The following is a 16,280-nucleotide window of genomic DNA, read 5'->3' as shown; positions in this document are numbered from 1 at the left end:
TTAAACTTACCTTTCTTAATTTCCATGCCATAATTGTGTCCCTTAACATGGATTTCTGAAAAATGACTCAGAAAGAGGGTCTTGGGAGTTACCTGAGCCTGTCCCATGATGATCAGGAGAGAGGGACAGAGGAGACAACAAAGAACAAGAGAGACAATTCCAGCAGACAAACAAATTTGCACAGGACTCTCCAACATGCACAAGTACCAGCCGGTCAACCAGACTACTCTCACAGGCGCAATTCCATTCACACCAGATTCAGGATCCTTACCCAAAGACCACCCAAATGGCGTCCACTGAGGATGCCAGCATGGTTCCTGACCAACAGGGATGTCTCACAAGACTTCCAATAGTGGAGCCTCCAGGGTTGTAACCCCTTCCTTCCACTCAACGAGAATTCTCAACCAGATTCAGACGGGGACTCTAAGTCCCTCCAAAAGGAGGTGGCCAATCCTTCTTCCGCGGTTTTTCTCAACTAAACCTTGATATCGGAGGCTATTTGTTCCTCTCAGGGAGGGGCCGAGATCTCAGTGGGACCTCCAGATGTTGGGGTCTGAGGTCGACCACCCCTCAGAGGAACAAAAGACACTCACGATAATGTAAGCCACAAAGCAAGGTTTATTTCCAGCCAGCTGGGGTCCGGGTATCTGCCCGATGCAGCGGGTTTCAACGAGGACCCCAAATGCAATGTTCAGGCTGCTTTTATATATATATTTTTAAACAGTAGTCATGGTCTACAGCAATTTTTATGGCCCCTGGGGTCACATATTTCTGATATCACCCACATCCTGGTGGTGGGGCAAGATTACTTGAAGATTACTTATCAGGAATTTGGTAAACACCAGGTGTCTTAACTCATTGACTCACATACCGTTTAGCAGGATTAACCAGAAACAGTGCCTGTTCCCAGAGACCGTCCCACCTCCCTTAGTTCCAGTAAGTGGCAGCTTGGGTCATCTTAGTCATGGCTGGTTGAGTGGGCTGCAAGACTTGAAGGTACCCTAACACAACCAGGCTGGTCTTCTAAAATTACCATTCATACTATGTCATTATAATATGGGATGGCTACTGAATTTCAAATTAAAGATAAATTTCTTGCATGGCCTACAAGGCTATATTGATATGGACTCTGACAAGCATCCAGTAACCATCAAACCATAGAGGGCTTTCTGTTCTTCATGCACACCAAGCTCTTTCTCTCTTGTCTAAGGGGCCAGAAATGGTAACACATGACTCTAATCCCAGCTACTTTAGAAGTGGAGGTAGAAAGAACAAAGTTCAAGGCCAACCCAGGCAAAGTTAGGGGGAAACCCTACCTCAAAAACTAACTGAAAAGCAAAAGGGCTGAGGACATGGTTCAAGTGGTAGAAGTCTTGCTTAGCAAGCATGAGACCCAGGGTTTAATACCCAGTGTTTCAAATACAGCAATTATAATTTGTCCATGTTATTCTCTTTGATTAAAATATTCTAATTCCACTGTTCACCTGGAACTCTTATCCATCCTTTAAGATTCAGTTTAAATGTCTCTTTCTCAAAGTAGTTCTCCCAAAAATAATTCAGTAACCTTAGTCTCTCTCTTGTTCTTCCAACATTTATTTTTTTGTGGGAGTGGGATTTTAACTCAGTGTTTCACACTTGCAAAGAATGTGCTCTACTGCTTTAGCCTCATGTCCAGTTTCTTTTGCTTTGGTTACTTTGGAGATGATATCTTGAGAACTATTTGCCTGGGCTGCCCTCGAACTACCATTCTCCTGATTCCAGCCTCCCAAGTAGCTAGGATTATAGTCATATGCCCTATCTCCTGGCAATTCCCATTTCCTTTAAACATTTATTACAGTTATAGATTACTGACATTTCTAAATATGCCTCTGAAATTAAGCCATAAATTCTATTGCAGCGGATCAGTCTGTTTTTCTCAGTACTATACCCTCATTACAGTTCAGTATCTGAGAAAGGGAATGTATTCAATAGCTATTTGTTGAAAAAATAAGCAAAACAGTCCTTTATATGACACAACCATGCTTATTATATTTAAATACATTGGGGTTTAAGGCTGGAATTTTCTCATTTACTGGTTGTTATCTGAATGTATGGGGAAGAGTGATTATTAGTGTTCTATGGTTCTCTAGCCATAATATCACTGTTGGGTCTGGAGACCTAAGACAGATGAGAGAGTATCTCATCCCCCATGGAGAGCACTACCATTCCTACATCCTGAGGAGATGGAGGCCTGCATTCCTGCATCCTAAAGAAGAGATACAGTCTGATAGATCTGCCACAGAGCTGATGAGGAAAATGCTCCCAAGATTGTTCCCTTCCCCCAATAAAGGTCCTAACTATACCAGTTCACCTAAGAAAGCCTGTGAAATGCATGGCCAATAAGAACTCCCCTCCCCCCAACCCAGAGTTAAAATGTCCATAAAAACCCCAGCCTTCACGTGAGCAGGCTCCACTGCACTCCTCTAGCTGTAGCCTTTCCTTTCTCTCTAATACATCCCACTTTTTATATACCAGCTTTGGCTCATCATTCAGCTGCCTCATAAGCCATTTCCCTGGCCTGTGAAGGCAAGGACCCTCGACCCCCGCTTGCAACACTTCAACACTGGCACATAACATCATGAAATTCGCAATGTCCTATCAACAAGGAAAAAAGAACAAGTTTAAATATTAAATGAGATTTTTTTCATGTTGAATTTTCATGATTTCTGGATTGGTTTCCCTTCTAAGCAGAAGGAGGTTGAGTCAACAGTTGGCCAGAAAAATCTGAGACTTATCAATGTGTAATTGATAGCAATATAGAGATCTCTCCAGGAGAACATTTAGTAGAGAAGAGATGAGCGACAACCTAGCTAGTGACTTAAGAATAACTAGCAGACAGAAGAAATGAGTAAGTGAGATTAATACGAAATAATTCAAGTAGGAAAATGGCAATTGGATAAATAGGGTGTGACTAAAACCATGAAAGACAATTTTAAGAATGGAATAGTAAATGCAAAATGTTCTCAGACCAAATGCAGACCTAAATGTGTTTATTGTATATACTAACATGTAAATCACCACTGCCATTATAGATAGTTATTTCTATGAGTAATGGATTTTGATACAAGAATGAAAGTAAAGTAAGGGACTGAAAGCAGCAGGAAAATGCATAGCATATGCATATTATTTTGTCTAAGAATTTGTTTCTGGAGGGACATAGCAGCACAGCATGGGAAAATGTTTGAAATGCAAATTCTCAAGCCCCACCATAGACTTACTGAGTGAGAAGCTGAAAATGAGGTCTGTCAGTCTGTGTTTTTCAGCCCTGGAAGGTGATTCTAACATATTCATAAGTTTTAGAATCACTAGATTCCAGTGAAGCAGGCAAGAGAAGAAAAAGACCTTTCAGGAGTTTGACAAAAGGGTGAGTAAATACAGGCTCTTCAAATAAGAAAATGATTTTTAAAACACTTCTCCAGTGGCATTAAATGTTCAACTAAAGGGCAGTGATAGAGTGCTTATCTAGCATGTATGAAGCCCTGTGTTCAAACCCTAGCACTTCAAAAATCAACTGAGACTGGAAATCAAATAATCTCCACAGTGGTAAACTGCCACTGTTTTTGTGTTGATCATAATAGGTGCAGTGGCTATTGCCTCCTGATAGAACAATAATGCCGCCATTTTATAAATTAGCGGCACCTCATGGAAAATGTAGCTTTTCCCTCCCCCTTAACAAGGTTTCCCGTGCTCCCAAAAACAAGCTCCACCTCCATCAGGGACCCCTGGCGTATGCGCCAACCCCTTACCCTCCCTCTCCTATAAAAGGCCATGCCTGGCCTGAACCCCTTCCCTTTTATCCTTTCTTCTTCCTGCACTACCCCGTACCTGCCATTAAACCCTGCCCTTGGACGTGAGTTTTCTCGTGAGTTTTCCTTGTGTGGCGTTTTTCCTAACACTTCCAGACCTATTACTTGTAGAAAGTAATGAAGTCAAATTATGAACTTGGGTCAAAATTGAAAGTTGGCCAAGTAGATTGGAAGAATATAAATTTGCTTAGAGTCTTCAGGGAAAAGTAAACAGTTGATTTGGTGGGGGGGGGTTCCAGGCTCAGAAGAGAGAGAAATGTGATGGAAAATTTGGGTAAACCCTGAGGAAAAAGATGATTGTTAGGACTGTCACTGGAGGACAGATGAAGGGGTTCCCATAGCTCCCCAGTTTCCACACAAAATCACAGGTCCTTGAGATCCACAGACATGAAAAGCATTTTAGTGTGTCTGACAAGGAGTCTCACAAGGTGAAGGTTTTAGCAAGGATTTATTTTAGTACAACAGGATAAAGTAGGAAGAAATTGAAAGGGAAGAAGGAAAAGACACCTCCTGCTACCAGTGTAGGGGTGGGAGACAAGCTCAGAATGTGGTTGTTTCCTGGGGTCTTTAAGCTTTAAGGTGGGGAAATAGACAACCTCAAGTGAAAGTCTAGCAGCCCTAATCACTAGACAATCGTTCTGAGTCACCTAGATGGGAGCTGGTTATTATGGTAAAATATGGAGATTTTACCCAAACACCAGGATGACAGGTGAGCTTTAGAACTTTCTTTTGCTAGACATGATGATTTTCTACTCCTAGTAGCTTTTTAACATCTCAAAGAGGAAAGTAGAAGCAGGTAGCTCTGGTATTTGTAACTTAGCATCTAAAAGGAGATGAGAGGGGACTAACTGCTCTTGCTCTCCAGCTTTTACTTCCTCGTTTTAATGTCAGAATTTGACTTCTTAAATATTTATTAAAATAATATAATTTCCCTGTCTCCTCATCTATCTATCCTGCTTCAGGACTACTTGGTGAAGCCAAAGATCAGGTTGAGAGCACCTGAAAGAGGGATGAAATTGTCAGAATAAGTATCAAAGGAATGATCAATGAAAAGTTCTTGAGTTAGTAATAATAGAGAAAAAAGGAGGTAACACTTTTTTATTTTATGGATAGCTAGTTGTTGATACCTTTTTATCAAGTACTTTCTTTTTCCTATGTTTTGGAACTTTGCTAAGTACTTTCAATATGTTAACTCATGTGATCCTTTGAGAAGCTTAGAAGGGCGAAATGTCTTGTCTGAGTTCATACAACTAGAAAGTGGAGGATCCTGGATTTAGCTCAGATCTCCTGATGACATGCTTGTTACCATAAACCTCTGTGAATATATAAGTTAATGCTATACTTGTGAAACTAAATTTATACTTCACTACTTTAAAGCCACAATTGCTACAACCATATATAGAGAGCACCAAAAGAGATTTGTGGCATGCTAAGAATCTAGGCTACAAAATGACATATGCCCTCAAGGATCCTGCAATTTATTAAGGTTACTCAGAAAGCAAGGAAAAATAGTAATCTATGGTGTCAGATGCTGTCTTGTAGGGACTGAACAAATAATATGAGAAAAAGTGAATTTCTGGCATCAGATGAAGGCTTATGGTATCAAGGAGGTCATGAGGTATATCTTTAACTGGATCTAAAATATAGGTCTTCAAAATAAAGATGACTGAAAGGCCACCAAACAAAGGAATCAATGTGGCTAGAAATCTGGACCTTCCTTAAGACCCACTGATATGGAGAGAAAACAGATTTCCATTGTTGGCAGGAGCAGAAAATCTGTGTAATAATAATGATAACTAATATATAGATTTTTTCAGATATAAGGTTACTTATATGGATTATCAACTCTAATATTCACAGTAATTTTAAGAAGTGTGTATTATTTTCAATTTATATCTTAAAAAACTGAGTCTCTGAGAGATATAGTGACTTGTTCAGGGTCACCTTACTAGTTGATAGAAGAGGTAGGATTTGAATCCAGCCTCTCTGATTCCAGAACCTGGGCACTTATCATTCTAACATGTCAGTCCTTTGAAATAATGCTAGTGAAAAGACTGGAGAGCCTGACAAGCACCAGAGTAGTACAGAGCTCTTCTGTGGATTCATTCCTCAACTATAACAAGGTAAATGCAGGTATAGTAAGCACATGAGAGTACTAGTTGAAAATGCATCTGCAAATCTCCCAATCTCCCACACAAATAGCTTCCATTTTTCCAATAACGTGTCTTTGGGAGTTTACTTTTTGTTCTACTGTAGAACGATCATTCTGCTTTTTTTTCTTGCTCTTTCCTGATTTTCCCTGGGTTCTCAGTTATGTTTTAGAAACAATATATTACATTTTTCACCATAATAACTTTGTCCTTTGTCCCATAGTAAGGTAAAGAGAATAGAGGGATGTTTCAAGTTGACCTCAATGTTTGCAAAAACAGCAGGAGTGCATTCACTTAGGAGACTGTGGTGTGCTGAACTGAATGGAACTGTTATCCTCAGCGGAATAAGAAGACAAAAAAGGGTCACTAAATATGACCGAAGGGGGAGTCTGATTTGTGTTTTTAACAAGAAGCAACCAGGCTGGTTTATCTGTCATTGAAGTAGCTAGAGCTACAGGAGGCACAAGTTAATTGCTGATGTAGAAGTAGACCACTCTGGATGGCACATTCACTCACTCTAAGATACTAAAGGAGAAAGTCTTTCAAAGAGTGCATTAGCAAATTTTAAGTAATTAAATGCCATCTTTAGCAGCTTTTTGCATTAGTAATTGAAGGTATGTTTAGGAATATTTATGTCTATTAAAAAATAAAAGCAATGAAAGTCATATCAAAGCTAAGGAAGTCAGCAGGACAACAATGCACACATGAAATAGCATTGAAGTAAGAAAATTGTCCATGTTGCAACATAAATCACTACAATTCTAGAGAATAAGCTAGAACTAGTTTACTCTACATGTCAGTGTGACAATACGTGGGAGTTATTTGTCCCAATATTTCCTCTCATACATGCACTTGATCATTGGCAAATTATACCTGCTAATTGGTCTAAGACTCTAAGTAGTTGTCACACGTGTGCAATTTTTGGAAAGAGAAGCACTTTGCTTCAACCTTTTCTTTGGCTCTTGTCATTCATTAATTACTAAATCCTTAAGATGGTTTTTAAAACAACTTTGTTCTCCTTATCTTTCCTTGAACGTGAGCATTGCCATCATTCTAAACCATCACCCACACCCATACACTAATTGGTGAGTGCACTGATCGCCTAAGTGGTGTTCCTGAATGTAATCTATCCTATACATTTAATGGATAGTTAGTGCTTTGTAGTTTTTCAGGTGCTTCCTAAGTCCTTAGGTTTCATTAATAATCAAAACAAAAATCTGTGAGCCTATGGAACTGATATTCTAGCAGGAGATAATGAAAGCTATACACAATAAATAATATATCATAATGTGTTAGAAGGGCATAAAAGCTATAGGAAAAAATGAAAAGGAAGAGGAAGATAGATAGGAACATCACTAAGGATAATCTTTCATCATGCTTCCCCTTCTTCTGTTGATCAGCCTTCAATGCCTCATTATACATATGTTTAAATGGAATCTCTGAAGTCTAGTCAATTTCTTCTGTTATCTGCCCCCAAATCTCTCCTTCCCATTCTTTTTTCCCAGTCCAAAATCTCTTTCCCATTCTCATTCCTTTATTACTCGTATAAACAATTTCTTACTCTAGCAGGCCCTAATAAAAAGCTGGCAACAACAGCAAAAACAACAATAATAATAATAGCAGATAAAATAAGTGACCACTTACTATGTTTCAGACACTATGCTAAACTTTTTATATGAACTAATTTAATGCTCACACTGCCCACTGAGGAAGGTATTATTAGCTTCATTTGTCATATGAGGACATTGTATTCCAGGGACTTTGTTCAAGGTCACACAGTTGAAGAAGTTATTGAGCTGACAGTGGTTGAGCCTAGATCTACCCGACAGCAAAGCCTGTGCTCTTCACCAGCATCCACTGGATTTTAATGAAGTCCTAAAATCATTATACTAGACTAGGAATTGACAAACATTTTCTGTAAATGGCAAGAGAATAACTATTTTAGATCTTGCAGGCCATATGATTATGAAAACTACTCAAGTCTGCCATTGTAGCTTAAGAGTAAACACAGAATATATGCACAAATAGGTATGGGTGTGTGCCAATAAAACTTTATTTACAAAGACAAGCAGTGAGTTGGATTTGGCTTATGACTCTTAGTGTGACGACCCCTGCATAAGACAACATTTCTACTACTCTTTGTACTCCACAATGTCAGTGATGAGGTCTTATTTATTAACTCTAGTGCTATCTACTTGTGTGCATAGAAACTGAGCCCCAGTTTGTAAATTATAGAATTAGGAGGCTAACTTATGCATTTTGAAACTGGAATTCATATTTCTAAGTAGCATGACAACCTGACTCTCGAGGATTAAATAATATCATTCATAAAAATTTGCTACACAGTACCTGGCACATACTAAGTCCTCAAAAATAATATTAGCTATCATTGTCATTAGCATCATTTCTAAAAGAAGAACTTAAAAGGCATAGAATAGTGAGGCCAATTACAACCAGTTTAAAAACAGAAATAAAATTTAGACAGCTTGGTGATGTAGCTCAGTGATACAGCATTTGCCTAGCATGTTGAAGACCCTGAATTTAATCCCCAATACCATAAAAAATTTAAAAGATAAAAATGACTGGTGGAACCTAACAAATTTCAGGTCATTACTGATAGAGTATATATTCAATCCACAAAACACCATGAAAGCATGATGACAGTGTCCATCCTTTTCATCACTTCAATACCATAAGGGTATTAATCTCATCCAAGAACATACAGTTTTTATGGGTCCAAAGTGTGTAACTAACCCAGGGTTAGTGCAGGGTCTTTTCATCCTAGAAAACAGAAAAGTAAAACTCAGGAACCAAACCAGGGCCTTTAGAAGTTCTTTTTGTAGCAAGATACAGCAATAATGATATCAGAGTAGACTGGCTCCTAGATACCTTCTTGGCTGCCTGGCTGGTACTTGTTATGCCCTCTTGTGCCTGGGGATAAATTCTGACTTTGCATTGGGTTTTCATCTTTTTGGCTGGGCACATAAACATCTTTAATATCACTTCTAGCACTTTCAACAATGAAAATGCTTACTGCTTATTTTTCCTCTGTAAAACCTTTTCCCAAAGCTACCTTGCCCCTAAGGAGCAGATACAATCAACCTTTCCTATAACCCTCTGCTGCCTTCCACCTGATACATTCAATTGTCAACACTAGTTTTGCAGTCCTCAGCTCAGTTGTGGAAGATAACAGCTCTGGACTCCAGGATATTTCAGAAAGTTTTTGTTTTACCTGCAGAGAAAAATCTTTATCTTTCATGTAACCCTTATATGAATTCAGAAGAATTCCCCAGGTATGACTTCTATCATTAGGAAGTATCTGCTCATGAGCCAAATCATTTTCTCCAGATTTGCCATAGGATCAAGTATATGTTAAATTATTATTAAATTATATAAGTAAACAAATTGTTCTCTCCATTTTTAAGAAAATAAAATTGACATTTCTGAATGATTACATTAGCCATCTCCCTCACACTCCCATTCCTAATCTATCATTTAAGGTTATCATGACGATACTCATAATGTATGTGTTTTACCAAGGATACAGGACATAAATTAAACATGCGAAATACTATGACTTATTTTAATTTAGCTTAATATTGTTACAATTCCAAAAACCATAATATCTGGGAAGATTTTTCTTATGTCCATTTCTACATGGAAAATTCAGTTTGGTATGTTTTACTGGAAATAATTGCATTAGTAAGTATATATTCACAGTTCTCAATCTATGTATTGTTAATGTGGTATTGTCAGTATAACAATAATTTTTGACCACTTACTCTGTGGAGACATGATGAAAAAGAAAACTTAGGTCCTGGTCCATAGTGTTTTGTCATCTTGTAGGAAGAGGAATACATATGTTGAATTATTTTAATGTGGTGCCATCATCAAAGGAAACAATTAGCACAGTAAAAAGACAGCCTGAAGAATGGGAAAATATTTACCAGCTGTTCATCTGACAAGGGACTAATATTCAGAATCTATTAAGAGCTCAAAACATTAAACACCAGCAGAACAAAATCCAATTGATACATGTGCAAATGAATTGAACAAAACTTTCAAAAGAAGTACAAATGGCCAATAAGCACGTGAAGAAGTGTTCAATATCATTATCCATAAAGAAGAGCAAATCTTTTTATCATTGAGATCCATTTTGATCATTGAGATTCCATCTCAACCCAGTCAGAATGGTTATCATCAAGAAAACAAATAACAAATGCTGGCAAAGATAGAGGGGGAAAGGAACACTTATACACTGTTGGTGAGAATGCAAATTAGTGCATCCACTATGGAAATTAGTATGGAGGTTCCTCAAAACAGTAAAAACAGAACTAACATATGATCTTTCTATTCCACTCTTAGTCATATGCCCAAAGGAATGTAAATCAGCATGCAATAGAGCTATCTGTACACCCATGTTTATTGCAGAACTATTCCCAATAGCTACTTTATGGAATCAGCTCAGGTATCCATAAATAGATGAATGGATAAAGAAAAAATGGTATATATATGCAGTGGATTATTATTCAGCCATAAGGAAGAATGGAACTATGTCATTTGCAAGAAAATATATGGGACTGGAGATCTTCATGTTAAATGAAAAAGTCTGATGCAGAAAGGCAAATACCTCCTGTTTTATCTCAAATGTGCAATCTAGATTGTAAAAAAAATGGGAGGAATGAACATAAAAAGGGGACTTTTGGGGGGAGAAGAGATATGGTGAATGGGGGAAAGAATATGATAGAAGCACATTGCATGCATATATGAAAAGATAATAATGAAACTTACTTAAAAATTGCCAGAAGGCTTAAAAAGGGGGTGGCTGGAGAGGGGAGATGAGAAAAAGTAATAGAGAGGGTAAATATGAAAAAAAGTACATTATATGCATGTTTAGAAATGCCATAATAAAAACCCTTCACTTTGTAAAATCAATATATGTTAGTAAAACAAATTTTTTAAAGTGTGGTAACATGGTAGTGGAAGGTTCAAGACACTAGAGAGAACAGAGAAGAGCCTCTGTTGGATTTGGGGAAATTTGCTTATGGGATTGGTGACAGTCAAGTGCTTAAGAAACTCTTCCCGAAAGAAGTGACGCTTCATATGAATATCAAAGGATAAGTATACATTAGTCAAGTATAAAAGAGTTTCCAAAGCAGAAAGAATTTCAATGAGAACAAGCTAAAACATAGTAAATAATACTGTAATTATAGGAAAAATAAGAATATTAGAACCACTAGATGATATAATGTGAAAAAAATGAATGAAGATGATCTTGGAGGTATGCTTAGAGTCCACATCCGTTCATTCATTTGTTCCTGCATCCCTTCATTCCTTCAACAAACTTTCAGTATCTCCTATTTTGAAGAAGAAAGACTATATCAATATGTAGCATTTTAATATTTATCATTTAGTAGACATAATTATTAAAACACAATTTTCATAGAACAGTGCCATGTGTATTTCCTATATCTAGCAAATTTATCCCCCAACCTTAACACAGATGGCCCCAGTCATTCTTATCAGCCCAAATATTACCTCCTTAGGTTTTCCTTGATCACCCTACTCTAATGGAGTCTGTCTACCTCTCTTGTGCTTTTCATGTGCTCTTTTGTTTTTTATTGGTTAGTAAAATTCATAAATATTAGGAAAAACATGTAAAATTACCATTTTGTATGTCAAACATAGTCAAATATCAGCAATTTAACATGATTCAAGCCTATACATATAAACATATGTATAGAGTGTGTGGCAGAGGAGCTTCTTTACCTCTTTACCTCATGGTGGACAGGAAGCAGACAGCAAGACAGGAAGGTGTAAAGGACAAGATACACCATGGACCCAGTTACAGTGACTTGCTTCCTTTATGAAGGTCCTACCTCCTAAAGGTTCCAGAATCTCTCAATTATAACACCACCAGCTGGAAACCTAATCTTCAATACATGAGGCCATGGGGGAACATTTTACATTCAAACCATAACAATTACTATTGCTGTTATTATTTTTATCACTGTCATTTTCATTATAGCTCTATAATTATTTTTGTATTATTATGGGCTAAAATGCTGGAATTCAAGTAAAATGGGAACACATAACCTGTTTTTTAAGGAATTGGAGGGCCATTGTACACTGAATAGAAAACAAGAGAAGAGTGAGAGGAGAGGAGATAAAGTCAGAGTGTAGACAAGGCCAACCTGTAATATAATTATGATGTGAAGTCATCAAAAGGTTTTCAACTTTGAGAGAACAAAAACTTTCAGATCACAGTGAAAAGAAATATATTGTTTGCTTTATGGCTACTGTGTAAAATTAGTCAGAAGTGTGAAAGGATGGAAGATCTTTTCCACATGTGGTACATAATCCAGACTAGAATTTAGGAGCATCTGAACTAGACAAATGACAGTGCAACTGAAGAAGAGAGGAAAGACCATAAGTTATCTAGGTTTTCAGAATATTTTAGAATTAAGGATGAGAGATTTCTGGCTTGAGGAGTTTAGTAGACTGTGAGTATATTTATAGATACAGGTAACATGGGATTAAGAACAACTCAGAATAAAAATTGTTGGCACTAGTTCTGAACATGTTGAGACCCTAGAGTAAGAAACACCTTAATTTCTGGAAAAGTGTTGTTTTCTATAAACATTTACCTATTGTTACATTAATTACTGTTATTCTAACATAAAATCTAGTATTCCAAAGTAGGACCATAGTGTAACAAATCATAAAATATATGATATTGTTTTAGTGAGTATATGGAAAACAGCAGGTTATAATGAAATAGACAGAGGAAGCTAAAACTCTAAAGAGGAATACACTGCACAGATTATATTTGGTAAAATTATTGCTATGATGCAATGAACCACAGACCATGTACTTAGCAAACTGGTTGGGGAAAATATATTAAAGCATTAGTGTGTATTGATGGTGGCATTGTATCTTCAGCAAGGTGACAATAACTTGGTATGCTTAGCTAGTTTAAAATCTGAGCACAGAAAAGAAGAGATAGTCTTGGAAGCAGAAATTTAAAAAGCAAAAAAAGAGTAATAGAGTCCAGTTCAAAAATTTTTGGTTTAATGAAGTTGAAAAGGCTGCTTTAGGAATTCAAAAACTATGAAATAAGACTGGAAAAAGGCTTTAACCAAGTTCCCATTAAAAGTTTGCAGTTACACTAAAGGGCATGCATTAAAGGTTTTACCTTCATACCAAGCCTGTAATTTCATATTGTTTCAAGGTAGGAGTATTGAGTTCAAAAAGAAAGCGAACAAGTAAGGAAGACAAGAAACAAGGGAGGCTTAACCATGCATAAGAAAGAGCTTTGGTTATAATTACTGATACACAAAAGTGCTTCTGAGCGCATAGATCAGAAACCTACTACATATGTTCAGTAATAATTTCCAAATAAAAACTATATGTATGATTATGTATTACATATTTACACACATACCCACGTATTAAAAAATTCTTGGGCCCCAAATTGTTACTATCAAGAAGTTGTAAAACCTATGCTTCTCTCAAAGACAGAATGTTCCCCCTACATCTGTAATAAAGCCCAGTGGCACTAAAGAACATTAGGGAAACTCTTGTAGTCAAAAGTATGTTTCTAAACTTGGTACAACAAAGAAGGCTGCACACCATGAGGAAAGACTGTTCCAGTAAGAACGAGTTAGGATGGTATATTAATCTACTCAGGTTGCAATAACAAATAGCACAGACTGGAAAGAACAGCCTTAAAGAACAGAAATGTATTTCCTCACAGTTCTACACCCTAGAAATCAAAGATCAACATGTCAGCAGGGTTGTTTTCTTGTGAAGCCTCTCTCTTTGGCTTGCAGATAGCTCCCTTCTTACTGCATCCTCATCTGGTCTTTTCTGTGCACAAGAATCCGTGGTGTCTACATGTGCAAATATACCCTTTTTTGATAAGGACACCAGAGACTGGATTAGTGCCCATCCTAAATACTTCATTTTACCTTAATCACTTCTTTAAGGACTTTATATCTAAATATGGTTACATTTTGAAGACATTAAGATAAATTTGGGGGGCACAAGTCATCTCATAACTGATGAGAGTATTTGAGCTTGTGCTATTTTGGAAGCATTTAAGAAAGTGAGATTCTGTTCTGGATTAAATATTATCAAAAAACAGGCAAATCTGCGATGCAGTATTTTAAATTTGATGTAGGAGATAGAAAAGAAATGAAGTGAAGCTATAATTGCCTTTGATAAAGTATTTATATTACCAGGAAAGGTAGTTATTTAGTTTTATATATGTGCATGGCTGCATAATGTTCGTGCTTTTTGTCTGATTACTGAGTGGTCTTGTTTTTGTCTTGTTTCATCAAGGTTATGGAGTGATCTACTTTGAAATATTGTTACTATTGCATGTAATTATTTATTTCAGCAGGGAACACCATGGCCTAGCTATTTAGCAAGTAAATACCATGGCCTAAATTTAGTTGCCAGGCTTGCTACCAGCTGTCAGCTGTCAGGGATGTTTATTTCTTTTTCATCCACTTCAGATGTGGCAATGAAAAATAATGAACAATAAAGAACATACCAATATGTATAGCCAGTGGCCACTGAGTGTAATAAACAAAGGAATTCCTGTAAAAAAGGCAGAATCAGGAACTTATACGAAACTTTTTTCACTGCATGACAGAAAAATATCACAATGCCTCCCACCAGAATTCCATCATTGTTCTGGATTGGTGGCTGCTATGTGTATCTCATTTTCCCTTTATGAACAGAAATTTTACTAAGATTACTTTCCCCTGCTTCACCATTATCCATTAAATACAGTTGGGTAGACATAGTGATAACACACCTTGTCTTTTCAAGTCATAGGGATGCAGAATATAAGGAACCATATCAAGGTCTGATTAAGTTCCATTTAGAACTGCATAAGATTTGGGGTTCTCTCACCTAAAGACAAACATATCAAATATATACTATATGAGAGAAGGCAAAAAAGGAACAATTTAATCAGAAGGGCAAACACTGATAGAAGCTGTTACCAATTCATATAATGATAGGTAAACTGCATCCTAAGCCTCATTTGCATTTGATGGTTATAGATCCCTGACCTATGATAATCTCTCAAGTGTATTTATGCTCTTTCTACCTTCCAACTACTTTGGATGGAAATTACCATCGAGATCAAAGAGTCCCAGGAAGAGGATGGCAAAGTTTTTGTGAGCCTGGACCACTGACTGATTATGTAGAGGAAAACCAACCTCCCAAACCAGAACATCCATCTTATACTTTTAAATGAGTAAGAAATAAATCTGTTTTATGACCACTCACTGTACATTTGAGTATATGTTTGTGAAGCATTTTATGATAACCTAACCTCAGCTCTGTTTAATATAATGATTAACTACTGTACTATAAAAATGATATTATCCTGTGGAAGAACATAATTCTTGAGAAAGGCACATCTTTTGTTTGCATATTTAGCCAAATGACAAGCAAATTACCTAGTTAGGTTACACCCACCTGGCACCTCAAAAGTCATCATTATTGAACCATAAAATATATTTTCACTTGCATTCCCTAAGTACTATATGTCGCTGCACATGCAAAACACCATCAAGAATATCACTGGTAACATTCCTTTTAGAGCACCTCTTGAAAAATTCCTCTTAAAGCTTGTAAAATGTATATTTTACCTAATGAGCTTGTATACTTGCTCACATTAAAGCAAGAATAACTGCATGCTACAAGTGTCCCTGTAGATTCTAAGAAGCTTAAATCTGAGTTTCTTAATAACTATCCCTAGACAGATTTCTAAATATAATATATTCCCTTCCCTCTACCACTTCATTCATGGTTTTATCCAATGTTAACGTTTTTTCTCTTAAAAACGTACTATTATGTATGCTGCCTTTCATCTTTTGGGAAGCAGACATTGGGTATTCACATATTTGCTCTAAAGCATTCAGAAGAAATGAGGTTTTCCCCAATAATTCCAAATCTTCAAACTGAAGAATGAAGATCCAAACTTTAAGTACTGCTTTTATATCAATTGTACTATCTTTCTCTATCACCACCCCCTTTTTTGCTGCTTTCTCAAGAATTTATAAACACATTCACCAAAAATATTTCCTCCAAAACATTCTAAAATTAACTCTTAAAGAATAAAAGAAATGCATGTATTGTCAAAAATATGGCAGTTCACTTATGCAAGTTATTTTTGATACCATTCTTTTGTGTTAAAGTTTGAGAATCGATAAGGTTAACAAATGCTTCACTGCTGCCTATCTATAACTCAAACCAGAAATATAGG

The sequence above is a fragment of the Castor canadensis genome, chromosome X (assembly GCF_047511655.1).
Source record: "Castor canadensis chromosome X, mCasCan1.hap1v2, whole genome shotgun sequence".
Classification (NCBI taxonomy): Eukaryota; Metazoa; Chordata; class Mammalia; order Rodentia; family Castoridae; genus Castor; species Castor canadensis.
The sequence above is the reverse complement of the archived record's forward strand: the minus strand, read 5'-3'. Positions refer to the sequence as shown.